At 43.9% G+C, this 20,015-nt stretch overlaps 1 protein-coding gene across 3 annotated transcripts in view; it reads right to left on the reverse strand.

The window, feature by feature from the left end:
• The window catches only part of PLCB1 (phospholipase C beta 1), a 472,399-nt gene that overhangs the window by 376,834 nt on the left and 75,550 nt on the right, over positions 1–20,015 (reverse strand). Inside the window, exon 1 of one of the 3 annotated variants that reach the window (XM_079969664.1) lies at positions 3,570–4,466. The exons of the other annotated variants lie outside the window; for them this stretch is intronic. The gene's annotated coding sequence lies outside the window, so the exon portion shown is untranslated. Of the gene's footprint in view, positions 1–3,569; positions 4,467–20,015 lie in introns of those variants that run through there. 3 annotated transcript variants of the gene reach the window in all.

Below are 20,015 nucleotides of genomic sequence, written 5' to 3' on the forward strand. Positions count from 1 at the left end.
ATACATTTGGCACCAGCTTGGCTGCAGGAGTTGCTAGAGGAGTTGCCGCAAGGCACCATCCAACCATCCAGATTTGTGTAGGGTTCGTCTCCTGAAGGTGTCCCACAAGACAGTGGATGGAGTTGCCAAGTATGTATAGTTTATTGCATTGCTCCCTGAGAGCTTCAGTTTGGGTTTGCCTGATCTGCACTCGTGCAGAGCTTCTCTGAATTCATCATACTCTGCTCCACTCAAACATACAAGAGAGGGTTTCAGGTCTCGTTAAGGGACTGGGGACAACTACAATATAAAACATCTGCAAGAGAACAGATAATTTACCTAAACAGATTAAATGCTAATAAACAGAACGATAGTCAGTTGGACTGGTCATGCGGTTCCCAGCAAATCAAGGATAGTTTAATCAATATTAAGAGCTCAGCGATAAAGAATGTCTGTGCATGCACCTGCACATCAGCTAAGTTTAGTGTCCTGACCTGAATGCTAGCCATGCATATGCATAAAGTCATTCGAAGTTCCGAGCTGAAGAAGAAATTTCATGGAAAATGCTGCTAGGTTTGTAATGCAGTCATGAATAAACAAATTCATATAGCAAAACAGTAATTCTAAACTTTGGCAACATCACCCTAGAAAAGATCCCCCTGTCTTAGTCCAGAGTCAAGTTCATAGGAAGCCTTCAAAGGACTGCATCCCAGAGTGTCTGAGGAAATTACTTCAATGGAAGGCAGGTTGATAACCCATTCTCTGGGATAGATGTCCATTATGGGAAATGTCTCGGCCAAAACAACTGCAGGCAAAACATGATGCCCTGCAAATATTGTTGGAATAACTCCCACCAGATCCAGCCAATATAGCCAAAGGTTGGGGATGATGGATGCTGTAGTCTAAAAACAGAGTTTTATGAACTTGCTCAAGTCACCTTGCCTCTGATCACAGAACAATATCCAGTCAGCTACTATTTTCTCCATGTGTCCCTCTCTGCTGAAGGCAAATATATACCCCCCTGTTTCCAAGACAACAGGGGAGGATTATAAATTGCAGAAAGGGAGTATTGAAAGGAAAGCTGGTGTGCCTGTGTTTTAGCCTGGGATGCTGGCTACAGCACTGAATATTCAAAGTATGTACTTTAGTACCTGGCTACCTTTTATATCTTTCATGTCCAAAGTTGTCATATGTAAACCAGTCTCTTACAAAAATTCAGAAGCCCCCTCAGAGATAGAGAAAGCTAAAGAGATTGTAGAACTAATCATTACCTTTCTCCATTGCTTACCTCTGCTTAAATCTCTGAAGGCAGCCCTGTATAGGGAAGTTTTTAAAAATGTTTTATTATATTGTTATATATGTTGGAAGCCGCCTAGAGTGGCTGGGGGAACCCAGTCGGATGGGTGGAATATAAATAAAATTACTATTATTATTATTATTATTATTATTAGAGTTTGGATTTGATATCCCGCCTTTCACTCCCTTTAAGGAGTCTCAAAGCAGCTAACATTCTCCTTTCCCTTCCTCCCCCACAACAAACACTCTGTGAGGTGAGTGGGGCTGAGAGACTTCAGAGAAGTGTGACTGGCCCAAGGTCACCCAGCAGCTGCATGTGGAGGAGCGGAGATGCGAACCCGGTTCCCCAGATTACGAGACTACCGCTCTTAACCACTACACCACACTGGCTCTCTGCAAGTGTATTATTAAGGATGTCCCTGTTTTCAACGGAGAAATGTTGGAGGGTATACTAACAGATCCTTCCAACAGCAGTCAGGTAGTTAAGGCTAGTGAAAACTGCATATGAATATTGTCCGTTTACAGTAAGTGGCACTTCTTAGTCTAACACTACTGAAGTGCTCCTTTTTGTTGGCTGCCATAACTATGCAAATTCCCAATAGGCAGTTTGCTGACAAACAAAACATAGGCACAAGCTACTCTATGCTGAAGAGGTACATGGACTGCTCAAGTGAAAACACTTTTATCTGAGGCTAGCAGTGGTGGATATGCATCCTTGGTTCCTTGTCACCCAATAAGCATTCCAGAAGCTCCAAAGCATTTGCCGCATATTAGCCTTAATATGGGACATGCTTTGCATTCATTTCCCGAGGGGATATTCCCAGTTACATCTCTGCAACCACAGAGGAAGCACAGAATGTGCCCTTTTGAAAAGCAATAAAATTACCCACAAAATGCTAAATGCCTGTGTTGTTTCTGTTTTGTATTTCTGTGAAAATGTTTACGTGGGTGGGTAACGAAGCTTAATACAATGCCACCATTTAACATTTGAAGCACTCCAGATTCAAGAAGCAATCCGGGCTGAGAACACAACTGCAGGAAAACATTAATGGTGGCTGTGCTTTTTATTGCTGTGCATAGGTCAGCAGCACTTTAGGGCTTAGTTCTCAGAAAGAGGTGGTTCGATTTGTGCCTCGGCCAAACGCCTTCAGACTGCAGGAGGATGCTCGCTTTATCAAATGCTTCCACAAGGAAAATGTCCAATTTTATACTGAGGAACATTAAATAATATGAGCATGCACACAATTTAAAAATGGAATAGCCCAGGTACAGGTTGACCAATTCAGTGAGCTCAAAGGTAGTTGCCATCCCTAGCAACTTTCTCCCTCTCTCTCTCTCTCTCTCTCTCTCTCTCTCTCTCTCTCTCACCTTTAGCACTAATATTGTTCAAAACACATTGGTACCACTAACCTGACAACTTCTGCCTGATGCTCAGAAGCATTCTAATAGACCAACAGCTTATGTATGATGATGATCTTAAAACCATAAAACTCCACCCTCCACCCAGTACATTACAAACCAATTTAAAATAAAATATATTATTATAAGCATGCTGTTGTTAGACAGCAGTAGCTACCCCGCTCTCAATCAGTAGATTGACTTAACAGAAATATTGTTTAACAGAAAGTGGAGAAGATGGATGTTAGAATGGACTGAAAGTCTTAAACAATATATATTTTTTAATGTAACCAGTAGATGGAAAATCAGAAGTTTTCTTTTTGTATCTTTCTCTAATTTGTATTTCTTTTATTTCTTTTTTTCTCTTTTCTTATTGTTACAATCTTACTGCCTTTCTGTCCTATGTCATAAAGTCCAGAGCTTGTATACTCAGGGGGGTGGTAGATGGTTGATGGAGGAGCCTGGGTGAGAGACAGGGTGAGAGTCTGGGAGGAGAAAGGAAAAATCCCAGGTAAGAGCTGAGAGAGGGTCTACTACCTTCTGTGGCTGGTAATGGCTAAAAATTATTTACTAAAAAAGGACTCTGTATTCTACTTATTTCTATTTGTATGTTTGGTAGCTGCAGTTTTATTGTATTATGAAAAACTTTTATAATACAATAACAATCTCATTTTAAAAAAAAGGAGTCTCAGAGAACAGAAATCAATGGCCAAGGAAATTTCCATTTTCTTCTGGGACTCCCAGCGGAATAACGTTGGGTGGGCTTCCAAGGATCAAACATTTGCTGTAAGACTACTCCTTGAAACACTTTCCTGCCAAATGCTACTATAGCAGGTGAATATCTATCTATTTTATAATGCTTAAACATTTTATGCATGGAAGCCTAGGTGACTTACCTTTCAAATATCTTCCACGGGGAAGATAAGCTATGAAAAGCCAGCAGAGAATAGGCCGCAACCTACTCACTGCTTGGTGGCTTTCTCTATATTCTACAAAGCCTTCCAAATGCATTCCTCCAGTCAATTTGAAGGTGGTATTACATATTTTGTTCCACAGGGAAAGTGGGGAGCTAGCAAGGAAGTATCCAGGGGCCTTGGTTGATCACCTTTGTGACCTAGCAATGCCATTGTCTCAGGCCAGCCAATCCTGGGGCTTTTCAGCTGTAACGTTCTGTGGCTCAGGTCAGGTGATGGTGAGTGGGTGGGGGGGGCTTTATGGGAGCACAGCTGGATGATGATATTATTCCCATTAATGGTGTTTCAGACTGGGCTTGAGCAATGGTGCCAACCAGATAAGCAGGTGTTGTAAATCTGTCTGCTAGCATGGAGAGAGACCAGAGATAAATGTTCAGGGTCTCAGCCTTTCTCATAAATCAAAGCCTCTTGGATGAACCAAAGTTCAGCAACTCAGGAGAAGTCTTTAGCCCATTATTGGCAGACGTCACAGAAGGGGAGGGATAATCTTCCAGAGAGGAAGTCTCCATGGTAGCCAAAGAGGAGGGCAACCAATCAGTGGGTCTGGCTGAACCAGAAGTGGAAGGGGACCTGGAAGGACTGACTTAGGTTCTGTTACTAAGGACATGTTGCCATTAGCACAGGTGTGAACAGTTCCAGCCAACCCACTGGAGCGATCCCTGGCAAGCTCATTCTTCTTGTCAATAACCATGTAACTGTTTGGACCCATCCTACCCTTTAAAAGTAGTGTTGGGACAACTTCTTAGCTATCATCTAGTCATGAACCTTAAGAGAGCTGCTGCAGCCTTACAAATCTTGCATCCTGTACTTTGGACAGTGTAATGATTTGCTGAATAAAGGCTTTAAAGTTTCCTCAAGCTGAGAGTCCAAAGACTGTGTGTGATGGCCTGGGATTCCGATTCAGAGGCTGAACCAGAGGAATCCCAGCCTGCACAGGAGTCCCCGCCTCCAGGGCCGGCTGAACTGGGGCAAGGCCTAGATTCTGAGGAGCCTGCACCTGTGTCAGATCCTCAAGAGCAGGCACCAGGTGAAACCCTTCTGGCCCCAGAGGTGCTTGAGGACTCAGTGGCTACAGATGAGCCTCCTCCGGGGCCCAGTAACCCTTCGGCCTCTCCTGAACTACAGAGGCTTAGGGCAGAGAGGCGAAGGGAACTGGTTGCTCCCAGGAGGAGTGCTCGCCTTAAGGCCAGAGGAGGCGGGGCTCCTGGGGGCCGGGACCGCCCCTGGCCTTAGAAGAAGATAAAGGTCAGTCAGCCCGGTCCCAGGTTGCGGGAGCAACGTCGTTGTTGGCTTCAGACCTTCCAGTGTTCCTGTTCCCTGCTCGGCCTCCTGTTCCTGACCTTCCAGCGTTCCTGTTCCCTGCCCGGCCTCCTGCTTCTGATCTTCCAGCGCTCCTGTTCCTGCCCGGCTCCCAGCTTCTGACCTTCCAGCGTTCCTGTTCCCTGCCCAGCCTTCTGCTTCTGACCTCCCAGCGTTCCTGTTCCCCGCCCGGCTCCCTGTTTCGGACCTCGCCTCTCATCTCGTGAACTCTGACTATGATCACGGTACCTTTCCCCCGGGACCAGCACACTGTGTCTGAGAGGGGGAGCCTGGATACTGTACTTTTAGGAGATCCAGCATGACACAGTCATTCAGCTTGTTAGGAAGGGCTGATCTGGGAAGGAGGATTGCCCCTCCTGCCATTTTGTCTATTTACTTCAGGATAAGGCACCCTCAGGAGATATAGGAATGCTTCAGGAGAAGGAGAAACCATCAGATCCATTAGTGTTCCTTATTTACCAGTTTATTTACCAGTTTATTTACCAAGAAGTTATTCAAGACAAGGAGATGGTAGTATTAAAAGGAAACTGATTTAATTACATTCAGAGCCAATTCCTGGCATATGCTCTGCATGAAAATGCTAAAAGTTGCATTCGAACAGCACACAGAGTTTCTGTGATGTTTCATTATCAGCATGAAACTCACTATTTTGAAAAACAAGAAGGCACCCGCAAAACATGCCATATCTTTCACTCTGTCTCGCATTTTTACATTATCTTCATAGCCATTCGGTGCTGCACCAAAGAAAAAAACCCCGAAAGGGTTTCTTAATGGCATAATCTCAGTCAATGAGAGATCAAACAGTGGATATAATCACATCGTGAAATTCCATTTGGCTAAAATAAATCAAAAATCTAGAAACAATAACAATTGCCGCTGAACAAATCACCATTTTGAATGTCCCCAATATGCTTCAGAAATGCCCCCACCTACCTACCCCAGTCTAGGTCCATACTACTGCCTTAAGATCAATGTTGTTTTAGTGAGGTCAGTCTGGCCGTTCCAGCCTTTGTAAATCTGCCTCTGATGCAACCTTAGATGCCAGCTCCGTATGCTAATCAGCACCATGGAAACAGACGTGCAACTTCTGAGTTAAGTACAATCAGCAAACACCAGATGAGCAGTGAATCAAGGGCTGAAGACAACGGCTGTCAACAGATTGCCAACAGGAATTTAATGCAATTTTTTGTTGCGTCACCTACATTAGTACTCCCCTGTGAACATATGCAAGCGGTGGCTGGTTCAGCAGGCACTATCACTACATTACCCATTGATCTCCTGTGCCCTATGCTTTCTTTGCTATCTTCCTTAGCCGTCTTGCCTAGCCCCTTTCCCCAGCAACAGCACACTGTCTGTACCCTGCACAAGTTTTTCCCAGCACACATCATTTTATGCATGTCACTGTCCCTTTGGTTCTGCCTCTGCTGTAGTTCCCCACCCACTGCTTCATTTACACTAGGGGTGGGCAATATCTGGTTTTCAACATCGTGATATATCACCAGCTAGACATTGTGATGTGCAAATATATCACGGTATCTGAATTAACGATGCACCTGGTGTTCAACTTTGTGATACATCATCAGTTAAACATTGCGATATACAGATATATCACAATTTCTGAAATAAGGATGGAGTTATGTAGAGGCATTGGCTGGCTTCACAGCTTCCACTGCATCATGATTTTTGCATAGCACACACACACACACAGAGAGAGAGAGAGAGAGAGAGAGAGAGAGAGAGACGATTCACGATATATTGCAAGGTCAAAAAGTATGAAACCTTTATCACGATATGGACTTCAAATCATTTTTAGATGATGCATATATTGATATATTGCCCAGCCCTAATCCACACAATTTCTAAACTTATGCCTATCTAGGGTTGCCATGTGTCCTCTTTTTCCAAGACACGTCCTGTTTTTCAACAGAAAATTTGAGACAAATGGCATTTATTTGCTTTGAATGGCCATCATAGTATCCTCTTTTTTGCTCTTCAAATTATAGAAACCCTAAACTACCCTTCCTGTCTCTTATAGCAGCTTCAGGCATTCTCAAGCAGCACTAGGCAAGAAAAAGGAACTGAATTGCACTTCCTAAAAGTGCTTCTGAATGAATTTTTAGATGTGAGCTTGGGAGAGCAAGGGTAGAAATGTCTACCCCAACACTGACCAACCAGCTGATGGGAGTTGTACTCCAAAACATATGGAGGGCACCTGATTAGCAAAGTCTGGTATACAAATACTTGCGCATCCCCTGTTATTGTCTCTTCCTGACATGCCAAGTAGCATTCAGTCAGATCCTCCGGGTTCAAATTTCTGCATTCCGGGGGATGGAAGAGCGCAGCATGAACTACATTTCTGAGATTGCTAGGTGCACCCATGGATGTTTCAGTGTAGAAATAGTTAGCACAGCAGGTATTTCCTGTTATAAATGAACAACAGTTGTGACCGTGAAAATTAATTTGCTTTGAAAGCAGTCTCATACTTTGGAGTTTTCAAATGGGAGCGAAAATAGTTCTCTTTTATGCAAAGTGTGTGTCCCTGTCTTGCATGACACAACCATGAAAGCTGTTTTTTCCCCAACTCCAATATATTCATCACTACAAATTCACAACAGCTAAAATCTTAAATGATGGCCAACACTGATGCAATTAGTTTTGAAGCCAGCTTTCTTTGTTTATTTTTGTTTTGGTTTAAAGTTGTCAGTACAACAAATACAAGCTGAACAGTGATACAAAACAGAAACCCCCAGGTATAATTAAAAGACCATTTGTGTACAAGGCAGAATCTTAACTGTCTTGGAACAGCTCCTTTAATTTTATCCGTGTGCTTTTTTAGGACTATGAAGGTGAGGTGGAACAATAAATAGAGAACTCTTATTGTGGTTACCAGTAATTCAATTTAACTATGTCAAAACTCCTGGCAGGCATTATTCACTGCAGAAATGTAAAAATTTCATACAGCAGAATACCCTTGGGTCATAGATGGTTATTTGCTCATCTTAGAACATGAAACAGCAATCTAATTGACCATTAAGGTCAAGATCCTTGTTACTTCTCTAATGATGTTAGTGTTCATGTCCTGATCCTTCCATAGGGGTGATAAAGACAGTGTACCAGCTCCTTCGGAGTCACTGTGCAGAACTATTTTTGATGCTTTAAAGTTAAAAGAAATTCTAGGAAGAAACTCTACTAAGCAATGCACATTCAACTGACTATGCAATGGAAATGAACAAAGGTTCTTCAGTAGGACGAAAGGCAATGGGAAGCCCATAGCATTGGGTTTCACCACACTGTAAATACCTCATGCAAATACTTAAACAAGTGACAATTTGTGGATTAAAGAGTTACCGGTGAGTTGTGGAGCTTTTATGAAACCTGCAAAGGCAAACATCAAATTACTTTAAAATCTGGTATGTAAATTCCCTGCCTTATCCTCCTCTCAACATCAGCACCTACATGCCTTAATGTTTAATATCTTTTACGGTTAATTTCAATCCAGGTTTCATCGTTGTGCCAACACTCTCTGCAGCAGCTAGTGGGAGCCTGGCTGAGCTGGTATAAGAGAATACAGGGATGTTTCCACTAAATCCATCCACACACACAAACACACCATGGAGATGTAAAGGACAGGGGAAGGGAGGAAAATTGAGAGCACAGGGTTCCCCCCCAAATATTACTGTTTCACTCCCCCAATTTGGGTTGTTGTTGTTGTTGTTTTAAAAAAAGTTTCCTCCCTTTTTCCGCTCCCCACCACCACCATACTGCGTCCACATAAAGGTAAAGGTAAAGGGACCCCTGACCATTAGGTCCAGTCACGGAAGACTCTGGGGTTGCGGTGCTCATCTCGCTTTACTGGCCAAGGGAGCCGGCGTACAGCTTCCGGGTCATGTGGCCATCATGACTAAGCCGCTTCTGGGGAACCAGAGCAGCGCATGGAAATGGTGTTTACCTTCCCGCCAGAGAGGTACCTATTTATCTACTTGCACTTTGTGCTTTCGAACTGCTAGGTTGGCAGGAGCAGGGACCGAGCAACAGGAACTCACCCCGTCGTGGGGATTTGAACCGCCGACCATCTGATCGGCAAGCCCTAGGCTCTGTGGTTTAACCCACAGCACCACCTGCGTCCACATAGAGATTCTATTAAATATTAGTAATAAACCCACAGTCCGGGTTAAGGTGAGTTTTAACTGTTGCCTCATTAAGGGCAGCCTAAATTAGACGCAACTTCTTTACAAGTCTGCCCTATTGAGGTAGTAACAGAAGGATCTTCTCCTCTACAAGACTTCCAAGAGTGCCTCTGACATGTGAGAAATTTGTGCAACCATCTCAGCCAAGTGACTATCATGTGATCAATATGCAATTCTAGCATTAATGTTCAATCTTAGACTTAATTGTCTGAACGAAATGTATCGGCACAGTGCAAGATGGACTTCTAAGTGCATCCACCTCAGCAATGAACAGTCTCTCTATTCGCATTAATTACAAAATACCAAATTGCATCTGTTTCCATTAAGAGGAAGAAATTAAACAGTGAATGATCCATGCTAAATGCTAAAGGACAGCTGCTGCCACTGTTAAGCAAAGATATGGAGCAGAAAGCACAAATACTTGCCATCGCTTATCAAAGTCATTAGATATATGACGTGAACTAATCACAAGTGACCTGAACTAAGTGCTTGGAAACATTGTAATTATTTGCAAATAAAATAATAATAATGGGTTTGATGTAAGCTGCACCATGCTTTCTTTCCATCAAGTAAATTCAGCATTTAGATATCCTTAGTTCCTAAGTCAGTTAAAGAAGCCTCAATGAAGTTGAAACTGAGGAAAATAAAGACAGATCAGCCTTAATGTCAAGAGAAGATAGCAAGCCTTAAAGCAGCATATATTCACCATTCTGGGCAGAACCTAACTGCGTCATTTTCTATCTGATACCACTGCAGGGAACCCAGAAATCCTGCAATACAGAAGGCATAATGACTATTGAGTCAGCATATTGACAAAGGATAATGCACTAAGTGCCACAAGCCACTGTAACTCAGATCTTTAATTTTTTAAAACAGGGAAGTAAAAAGTTGGATGCCACTGAGCACAATGCCACTACCGAACTTCCGGAGGGGGTGGGGTTGCGGGCTCACGACCCAGCCCACACTCCCGCGGGGGCTGGCCCCAGCCTCGCGGGAAGCAGGGATTCCCCTTAATTTGCATCCCCTGCAGCGCCAGCCAATCGGCTGGCAGCAGGGGCGGGCCGTCCAGAGGCCACTTAAGGTCAGGGCAGCCCTGGGCTCGCCCCTATTCTCCTTTGCAGCAGTCGCGGTTTCCCACCCACCCGCCCTTTAGGTTTTGCCCTTGACTTTGCTATGGGCTTCGGCTGGTCGCCGCAAGGGGCCTGGTAGGAGTTTTTCCATTTGGCTAATTGGCTGGAATTTGGAGCCACTTGGTTTTTTCACCTACCTCGTAGCAAAACGTCACAACTCCCTTGGTTTTGGCGGTAGGCGTTGGCCGGGGTATTGTCATGCAAATGTGATCGGGGGGGGAGGAACGCCATCACCTCCCCCAATGCTTGAAGGGTAGTTCGTTAAAGGACTCCGAGGGGCGTCCCCTCGTCCGAAACCTACGGAGGCTAGGGCCTAAAGCGCGCCCCCGAGCGGTAACCCCTCGGGGAGCGCCTAGGGATATGCATCTCGGGTGGCTCCCCCTGTTGGTGTTTAACCCTTCCTGGTTAGACCGGATAGTCTGTTAGGGCCAATGCCTAAAGCCAATACCCCTCTTACCTGTAATCAATAAAGTTGTGGCCATTTTCGCCCATTAACCAAAATGCTTGTGTCCAGTGTCTTTATTTATTCCACCTGTGGGGGGGGGGAGGGAATAGCCACGCAACCAGGATCCTCTCAGGGCTGATATAAACATGGAACCAAACAAGATGGCCAACTGCAGTGTTACCACTTCAGACTGCAAAAGGGTGTATGTGGGCGAGCCATATTAGGGAATCCTTCCCTTCATGGAAAGCTCCCTGCAACCAGAAATCTAGTACAGTAAGGAATAGGCTAGGGTAGAATCTGTCCCTGATGTATCTTGATTTGTGAACCGTTTTATTACATGAGGGACCACTCAAAAAGTGGCATTTCCCAAGCTGCAGTTAGAAGAGTAAAGGTAAAGGTAAAGGTACCCCTGCCCGTACGGGCCAGTCTTGACAGACTCTGGGGTTGTGCGCCCATCTCACTTAAGAGGCCAGGGGCCAGCGCTGTCCGGAGACACTTCCGGGTCACGTGGCCAGCGTGACATCGCTGCTCTGGCGAGCCAGAGCCGCACACGGAAACGCCGTTTACCTTCCCGCTGGTAAGCGGTCCCTATTTATCTACTTGCACCCGGAGGTGCTTTCGAACTGCTAGGTTGGCAGGCGCTGGGACCGAGCAGCGGGAGCGCACCCCGCCGCAGGGATTCGAACCGCCAACCTTTCGATCGGCAAGTCCTAGGCGCTGAGGCTTTAACCCACAGCGCCACCTGCGTCCCGAGTTAGAAGAGTACATTCTACTATTTCTCATATCTGGATTCTACCACCTCACTGAGTACAGCAGGACACAGCAAGGCAGAAGACTTAATAGGAGCTGGGGAGAAGATAGCTACTCCTACATGAAAAATACCAGACTGAGCTTCAGGGAGAAACTTCCAAAAACTGCAGGTATAGGAAAAATGATTTTAGAGTAAGACAAAGAAAAACTGTTTTATATATATGCATGCAGTTCCCTTACATAATTTTAAAAGTTGTTTACCCATCCAAGTCTAAAATCCTTCTGGCAACTCATCACAAAATGACTGATTTCAGCTTATTGTTTCCTTATTACTGTGGTGCTGAAGATAATGACGGTGTGTACTGGATTATGGAAGAGCATCCTTGCAGGGACAGAAACTCATCATGCATAGTTATGAGCAATGTGATGCAATTCCTCTCTCTGTCTTCAAGTGATTGTCTAAGCATTTTAGAAAATGCTTAAGGAAGCAGACACTTCACTTACCTGCAGGCACACATTCCCCTCCCCTGCCAAAAACAAGAGCAACAACAATGTGTCTGTGAAGTCACACTAATAATTAACCACTGAATAAAGGAGGCAGAGGTTTACACAAATAATATGTCTCAGAATGCACTGCCCGAATAGAGGAAGACTCAGTGAATGACGTTCAGAATAAAATGTTTAGAAGGGGATGACGTCAATGCATGGCAGCTCTCTGTTGATCAGTGAAATGTTTTCTAGTGAAGTGGCTACAAGACACTGATGTGGAAAGCCTGCATGACCAGTTGGGACCAGTTGTCCCAAACCTTGTGTCCGATAGATTTTGTTGGTTACAATTCCCATGATCCCTGCCCAGGGGCCATGCTGAGGGGAGCTGGAGTGCAACAACATCTGGAGGGCCACAGGTTCCCTACCCCTAGATTAGAGGCTAACATAGGATGCGGGTGATGCTGTGGGTTAAACCACAGAGCCTAGGACTTGCCGATCAGAAGGTCAGCGGTTCGAATCCCTGCGACAAGGTGAGCTCCCGTTGCTCGGTCCCTGCTCCTGCCAACCTAGCAGTTCGAAAGCACGTCAAAGTGCAAGTAGATAAATAGGTACCGCTGCGACGGGAAGGTAAACAGCGTTTCCATGCACTGCTCTGGTTCGCCAGAAGTGGCTTAGTCATGCTAGCCACATGACCCAGAAGCTGCACGCCAGCTCTCTCAGCCAGTAAAGTGAGATGAGCACCGCAACCCCATAGTCGGCCACGACTAGACCTAATGGTCTGGGGTCCCTTTACCTTTATGTCACATAGGAAAAGTAACTGAGTATGGGATATATTTTTAAAGATTTTGAAACCATTCAGTGTAAAGCTAATGAATGAGAAAGATATAATAATAATAACAACAACAATAATAATAATAACAATAATTTCTTATTTATACCCCGCCCATCTGGCTGGGCTTCCCCAGCCACTCTGGGCGGCTTCCAAAAAAAAAATTTAAAATACTATAATCCCTCAAACATTAAAAGCTTCCCTAAACAGGGCTGCCTTCAGATGTCTTCTAAAAGTCTGGTAGTTGTTGTTCTCTTTGACATCTGGTGGGAGGGCGTTCCACAGGGAAGGCGCCACTTATAGATTGCTAAGGCATAGTCTTCTAGCTAAGATGTTGGGAGTCCCCTTTGTAGATCATTACCACTCCCAACAGAAACTTGGTCCAATTCAGACAAACATTTGTTCTCTCAGCTGAAGCACAAACTAACTAACCTCTGCCAGATTACAGCCATGCTGCGTTCTCTAAGGGTCCATAACAAAAGCTGTACATTTCTTTGGGGAGGTATCCAAATGGCCTCATAGCTCATGTGGCTTTTGCAAGCCGTTTAAAGCTTTGGATTACATTTTTACAATCAGGATGAATCATCACATGTAGAGCACCAGCAGCTGTTGAACACTACAAGCAACTAACTGCATTTAACTATATTTCAACAGATTGCAACAGCCCACTTCCTATCCACACCTGAAACCTGTTACCTTCTTCAAATATACTTATTCTATTTCAACGTTTACTGCCCCACTCTTCAAGACAGGTTCTCATAACAGCTTTCAACACAAAGCTATAAAAATCCAGTTAAGTTAAAATTAGCAACAATTGTAGCAAAAACAACAGCCGCCTAACGAGATGAAATCCAAGTTAAAATAAGACCAAAAAAAATATGATAACATTTACACTAGGAGTTGCTCCCTGCTGCTGAGATGCCAGCTCACTTTCACAAATTGCTGCTCATACAACCTTGCGTGAGTTCAGCACACTAACACTACACTGACTGTATGAGAAGGCAGAAGACTGTATGAAGAAGGGTTGGCAGAAATAAGCTGGAAGTCAAATGTGAGGATTCAGCAAATATGGACTTGCCTTGCACTAATTTGGAAAGTACACAAGTCTTCCCTGCTAAATTTGGAAGAATTCAAATAGTTCTTCAAAGCCAATTTGAGGGTGTGAGGAGGGTAAAGGGGCTCTAGGGGCAGATTCTTAGGATGGTTGCCCACCCTCAATCTCAGACGTGTGAGCCTTCTAAGTCCAGTGCTGCAGTACCATCAGCTGGGGAACAGTACCACAGTGCTAAACCTGAGCCTACTGACTATTGAACCCGAGCCAAAGTTCTTACGGGGTGGAGCTCAGGAAAGATAGACTGTCTGGAGGGACTCTTAAGGTGTCTAAGTTCACCTCCAGCTATTGTGGGAACAAGTTGCTTACTTGGAGCATTCCAAGGTGCTACAACCACTGACCTGCCTCACACACATCTGCACAGATGGGTCAGAACAGACAGGGTGGAGAGCCCTGGGGGCACAACTCCCCACACATATCCTCTGGATCTGCTCCTACAGCTTCTTCTGCCTGTTCCATAGGAGCGAGTGGAGGGATGCTGATCCTTTTGGTCCCATGGGGGTAATATAAAGGGGGCTTCAGGGACAAAGTTCAAGAGTGGGGCACCCATCCCCTCTGGGGGGTGAGTGGGGTCTAAATGCCCCATTCTGAGAATGTGTCTTTACCTTTTCCCCATAGGACTGAGGGGGTTTCACAGCTGAGAGAGTTGAAGGAGTGTTTAGATAAAAATCCAAGTTGGATGGAAGTTTAGGGGTTTTATTTGAGGTTGGGCTTCACAAAGAGAGGCTTTGACAGTGGTTCCTAAGCCTGGCTTGAGTGAAGTTCACTGGCATTCCTAGAATCTGAGGAGATGCATTCACACCCTGGCCCTTCTCATGTGAATCCACTGGCATGGAAGCCCCATGAACATGCCAACAAGACACTTCTGCCGCTGGACTCTAACCATGGTCCTGAACCAGCACCTTGATATTTATCCATGGGCCTCACCATATTTCACAATGTTTTCCAGAACTCTGGGCCTATTGATCTCCACCTCGTTTGGGCCATCATCTTCCCTTGGTGGTAAGCGTCACTATGGAGCAAGACAGCTGACTCATAGGCTTTGCAGAAAAGAGCAAGATACACCACTTTCAGAAATCTTTCTCTCCCCCCCCCCTTTTCAAATTTCACTCTGAGGCTTCTCTGCAATACAGAAGCTCACATTAAGCATTTGAAACACCACTTAGTCCTAGCAGCAACTACTGCAACTTACTCCTGTTAAGTACACCAAAATAACAATAAATTTTTATTTATACCCCACCCTTCCCAGTTCAGAAACCCGGGCTCAGGGCAGCTAACAACAAATTTAAAACACTTAATTGTAATACAACATAAAAGCAGCATAAAATACAGTATAAAAGGATGAATAACAATAAAATTCAAAGTTCAAAAAATCAATTTGAGGGAAATCCATCCAATAAACATTAGATAGTCACCAGGGCTAGCTGGCTAAATTAGACCTACTTGGGCCAGTGAGGAGGCCAGGGGAGAATTAGCTGTGGAGTCCCAGAGCGGGTAATCTTCATAAAAAGGGGGGAGGGAAAGAGAAGGGAAATAAAAGATCAGGCTGAGTTCAAATTAAAGGCCAGGTGGAATAGCTCTCCTTTGGGCACAGTTCTGAAAGAGCGACTGAAAACAGATCAGCTTGGGCCAAATGCAGGACCTTGGAGCTAGAAAACACACACACATATCCACATTGCTACATTTCCTCCCCACCCAACCCCACCTTCTTGCCTTCTTCAGTCATTTTAATCTGGCAAGGAAGCCTGAAGAATATATTCAATTATTTTTAATGGTTAGCTTTTTGTAGTCGGATAGACAATAAGCCACAAGATTACACCACACATTTCCGAGTTGCCCAGACGGAAAAGGACTTCATCAGCTGCGTTTGCAATTACTAGCAATGACTCCCATCTCCCCAACAAGAAGCCTGAGTTAAAACTCCCATAAAATCCACTGAGATTCAATTTGTGCAGAGTGATGCCAGCTTAGCTATTTGTATAATTAAGACATTGTATTGCAAAACAGAAACTAGTTCGGTTTAGAACTCTCCGGCTGAGAGTCAAACATTTGCTCATGCACATATCAAGTGGGGACAGGGGTCTAATTTATTTAGTTATTTTAACAAAAAAGGGGGGCATGCAGCTGATTTACATGTCCTTAACTCCCTGAGCTCCATCTTGTAAGAACATAAGGCAAGTCCACTGGACCATCTTGTCCAGCATCCTGTTCTTACAGCGGCCAACCAGATGCCCGCAGGAAGCCTTCAAGTTACACAAGAGCACAACAGCACTGTGCACCCAAAATTTCCAGCAACTGCTATTCAGAAGAACAATGCCTCCCACAGCAGAGCTAGAACATAGCCATCCCGCAAACCCTTTCCCCCCTCTGTCCAGCTTCAATACCAAAAGCAAACTGGAACCAGGGTGGTGACTGCTGGCTGCAGTGCATCTCAGTAAGGTAAGATAGGGATGGGTTCAGCTCCTCTCACTCACACAGCCACTGTGTTGTAAATATCATTTGGATTGAACAAACAGATATGACTGCCCCATCCACATGCATCATTTGACCCTAATAGCCAGTGCTATTTAGTGATAATGGTGCTGGACTTGGACCAGGGGGCTCAGATACATGGATCTCCATGAAACTTAAGGCTGGCATCACTCACTCTTTTACCTCTCAGCGTTGGCATGTAGATATAACCCGGTAGCTCAATGTACGCCTGCTCCAAGCTCCTTGGAGGAAGAGCACAATGCAGAATGTGAACATGAACTCTAGCCAAAAAAAAAAAGTTCACCGTGAGAATGTTCTTGCTTGAACAGATTTTACCGCATTTATTTATGAGGCTCTTACTCAAATTAAGCAGTGGAGCTTTCTTTAGCTTCAGCACATTTAAGGAGAACCCTGCAAAAAGTGCTGAAACATCAGTTTGATCAAGAAAAAACCAACTGTATTTCATGTCAAAGAAAGGCAGGCCATTTGGCCCGTGAAATAGCTTCCAAAGTTCCCTTTCTGAGACTGGATCTCTCAGGATACTATATTTTAAATACTCACATTCATAGCAGCTCCCCCCGCCCCGCCAATATTCACTACCGATTCACAAATCGGAGTTCAATCCAGATGGATTTTTTATTTTAAAATAAAGAGTAGAATGCATGAACTGCCAGTTTATATATTGAGAAAAAACATAGTTTCTGTTAGGACTATTGGCAGTCAATTATATGTAAGGAAGGGTGATAATAGGATTTATATAGCAACTGGGAATGCTGTTTGATGCATTTTTTCCTCAAACCAGCTTAAATCTAAAAATAATGATAATAATTACCTGCAATCGCTTCATACTTAAGAATGTTGTGAACATTTGAGACAGCTGTCAGGCATGCATAGATGTCAACATAATAGGATTTCTGGTTGTGGGGGTCTTGCAGGGGCAGAGAAACCATGTGTATGGGGTGAAAACATCCCTACCCCACATGAATAACACTGTGCAAATGCAGCTTGAAACCCAGTGGGAGAAATGACCTTACCGCTAATGTGAACACAACCCCCACACACAAAAGACGAAGAAGAAGAAGAAGAAGAAGAAGAAGAAGAAGAAGAAGAAGATTGCTCTAAGATCAACAAGCAATTTCATGGTGGAGGTGAGACTGCAGTCAGAGACTTCATAATTCATAGCTCAGCCTCTTAGTCAGATCAAGAAATATTCTCATTGTTACAGTTGTCCAATCACACTTTATAAAAAAGATTGCCAAGTTACTTTTCCATGAATTTTGTTTTCTTCACAAATTATGACTTGGGGCTAAATAGCATCAGTGGCTATTTTAGGCATTTGCTAACTTTTGGGGAAAATGCACAGTTAACTAGTAGTTTGACAAGGTACTACATGGATAACAAGAAACAATTACATTGTTTCACTGATAATTTGCATGCCAGAGTATTTGTTGTTTAATTTTGGGGTGCTTAATTTTCAGCCTGAGCTGTGGTCCTTTTATACTTAATGGAGGAAGACAAATTTTGCTGAGGTTCATGAGCAGGGGCTTGTGTATTGTTTTAGAAAAATATCTGCATTGAACTGAATTTATTAAGGAAGTTGAGCAAAAAGAAAGAAAGAAACTTGGCACAGAAAATTTCTATTGATTTTGTGTATGGAGATACCTAACTGCTCTTCATTTTATATTAGATATGGTCCCTGATATATCTATCTGCAACTAATCTTAGAAGAATACAAAGAGTATGAATTCAAATTGTGGCTAGCCAGAAGGTACCCAGTTTCACTTTCTATAAAATGGAGACAACTCCCTGAAATAGGAAACAGTTTGCACATTCATCGAGTGCTCATATCCTAGGTCAGGCACCAAATAACTTAGCTAGTTCATGCATAATAACTGTAGGGGTGAGGTATCTGTTCGGTGGGAGGAAACCCACTGCAATATTTTTTGTTTAAAATTAGTGCCAAGTCCAAATGACCACATGAGCCTGCAGTGTCCATGCATTCACTATGTGATGCTGGAATAGAAAAGCTTTTCAAGTAATAATAAAATAAGAAAAGCAGAAAGATGCAAAACAGCAGCAGGAGACCAAGGAAAGGTAGCTACATACAGGTACAATGAAAAAGAAGTATTACACAAGTGAAAATGTGGAAGGTATGGATTGTTTGTTTTTAATGAACCATTTAAAGACAAAGCTGTGAAGTCAAAAACTAAATGTGATGAAAAACTGGTTGAGAAACAATCCAAATACACAATGCCTTTAGCTACATATGCAAAATTCAGAGGAAAAACTCCAGCCATCTGCTTTGTAACAATAAAAAAAGCAGTTGCCTTTTATTAATGTAGCCTTTTTTCTGAAAGCTCTTAGTCAGGACTTGTCGCTCATACTAACTCAAGCTTCCCAAAGATTGTTCAACAGTTTGGCAAAATAATCAAGTTCAAGCCCTTTTGTGTCCACCACTGTGTTGTTCTCTCACAACATCCCAGCATTAGAGATATTACTCAGCTGACAAATAGAACCCTATTCTAATATTTATCACGATGTATTGTAAACACTACTCAGCTTAGGCTATTGCACTGCAGTATATATTCATCCAGAAAACCAAAGGTTGTTAAACCACAGCTTAAGATGAGTACCTTATGGAGAGAAACAGTGAGGGATACCAGATCTCCTGAGGCTCACAATCTGAGACTAATAGCACAGCTATTATCTGAAGAAGTGTGTATGCACACGAAAGCTCATAGCAAGAACTAACTTAGTTGGTCTTTAAGGTGCTACTGGAAGGAATTTTTTTATTTTGTTTTGACTATGGCAGACCAACACGGCTACCTATCTGTAACTAGCACAGCTATGCACATTTAAGACACATGGCTTCCCCAAGGAAACCTGAGAAATGTAGTTTACCTTTCACATCCAGCAGCCTTAACAAACTACATTTCCCAGGATTCTTTGGGAGTGATGGCAGCAAGTAAGGAGTAGGACCTAGGGTGGGGAAGATGGCAAAGCTTGTTTGGGGGAAAGCAAGGTGCCTTGGACGGGACGCGGGTGGCGCTGTGGTCTAAACCACAGAACCTAGGGCTTGCCGATCAGAAGGTTGGCGGTTCGAATCCCCGTGACGGGGTGAGCTCCCGTTGCTCCGTCCCTGCTCCTGCCAACCTAGCAGTTCGAAAGCACGTCAAAGTGCAAGTAGATAAATAGGTGCCACTCCGGCAGGAAGGTGAACAGCATTTCCGTGCACTGCTCTGGTTCACCAGAAGTGGCTTAGACATGCTGGCCACATGACCTGGAAGCTGTACGCCAGCTCCCTCAGCCAATAAAGTGAGATGAGCGCCACAACCCCAGAGTTGTCCGTGACTGGACTTAATAGTCACAATTTTGCATATAGGTGCATATCTGCTCAATCTGCCGACCAGGAGATGTGAAGGGTTGGTGAGCAAGGCTCCTTCTCCCTGTCTCCTTTTATGGTTCCTTATCTTTAAAATGGACTCTGACTGCCAAATAGATGACAACTTCAAATAGAGGACTGTCTTTTGAAAGGCCATCAAACTCAAACTAGAGGACTGTAGAGTATGCCTCCCTGATTTCTCTCCCTGCTGTTTGTTCAACCCCTATTCACTTTGCCTTTCTGAACTCAAATG

This window comes from Podarcis cretensis, assembly GCF_951804945.1.
Source record: "Podarcis cretensis genome assembly, chromosome: 3".
NCBI classification, from domain to species: domain Eukaryota; kingdom Metazoa; phylum Chordata; class Lepidosauria; order Squamata; family Lacertidae; genus Podarcis; species Podarcis cretensis.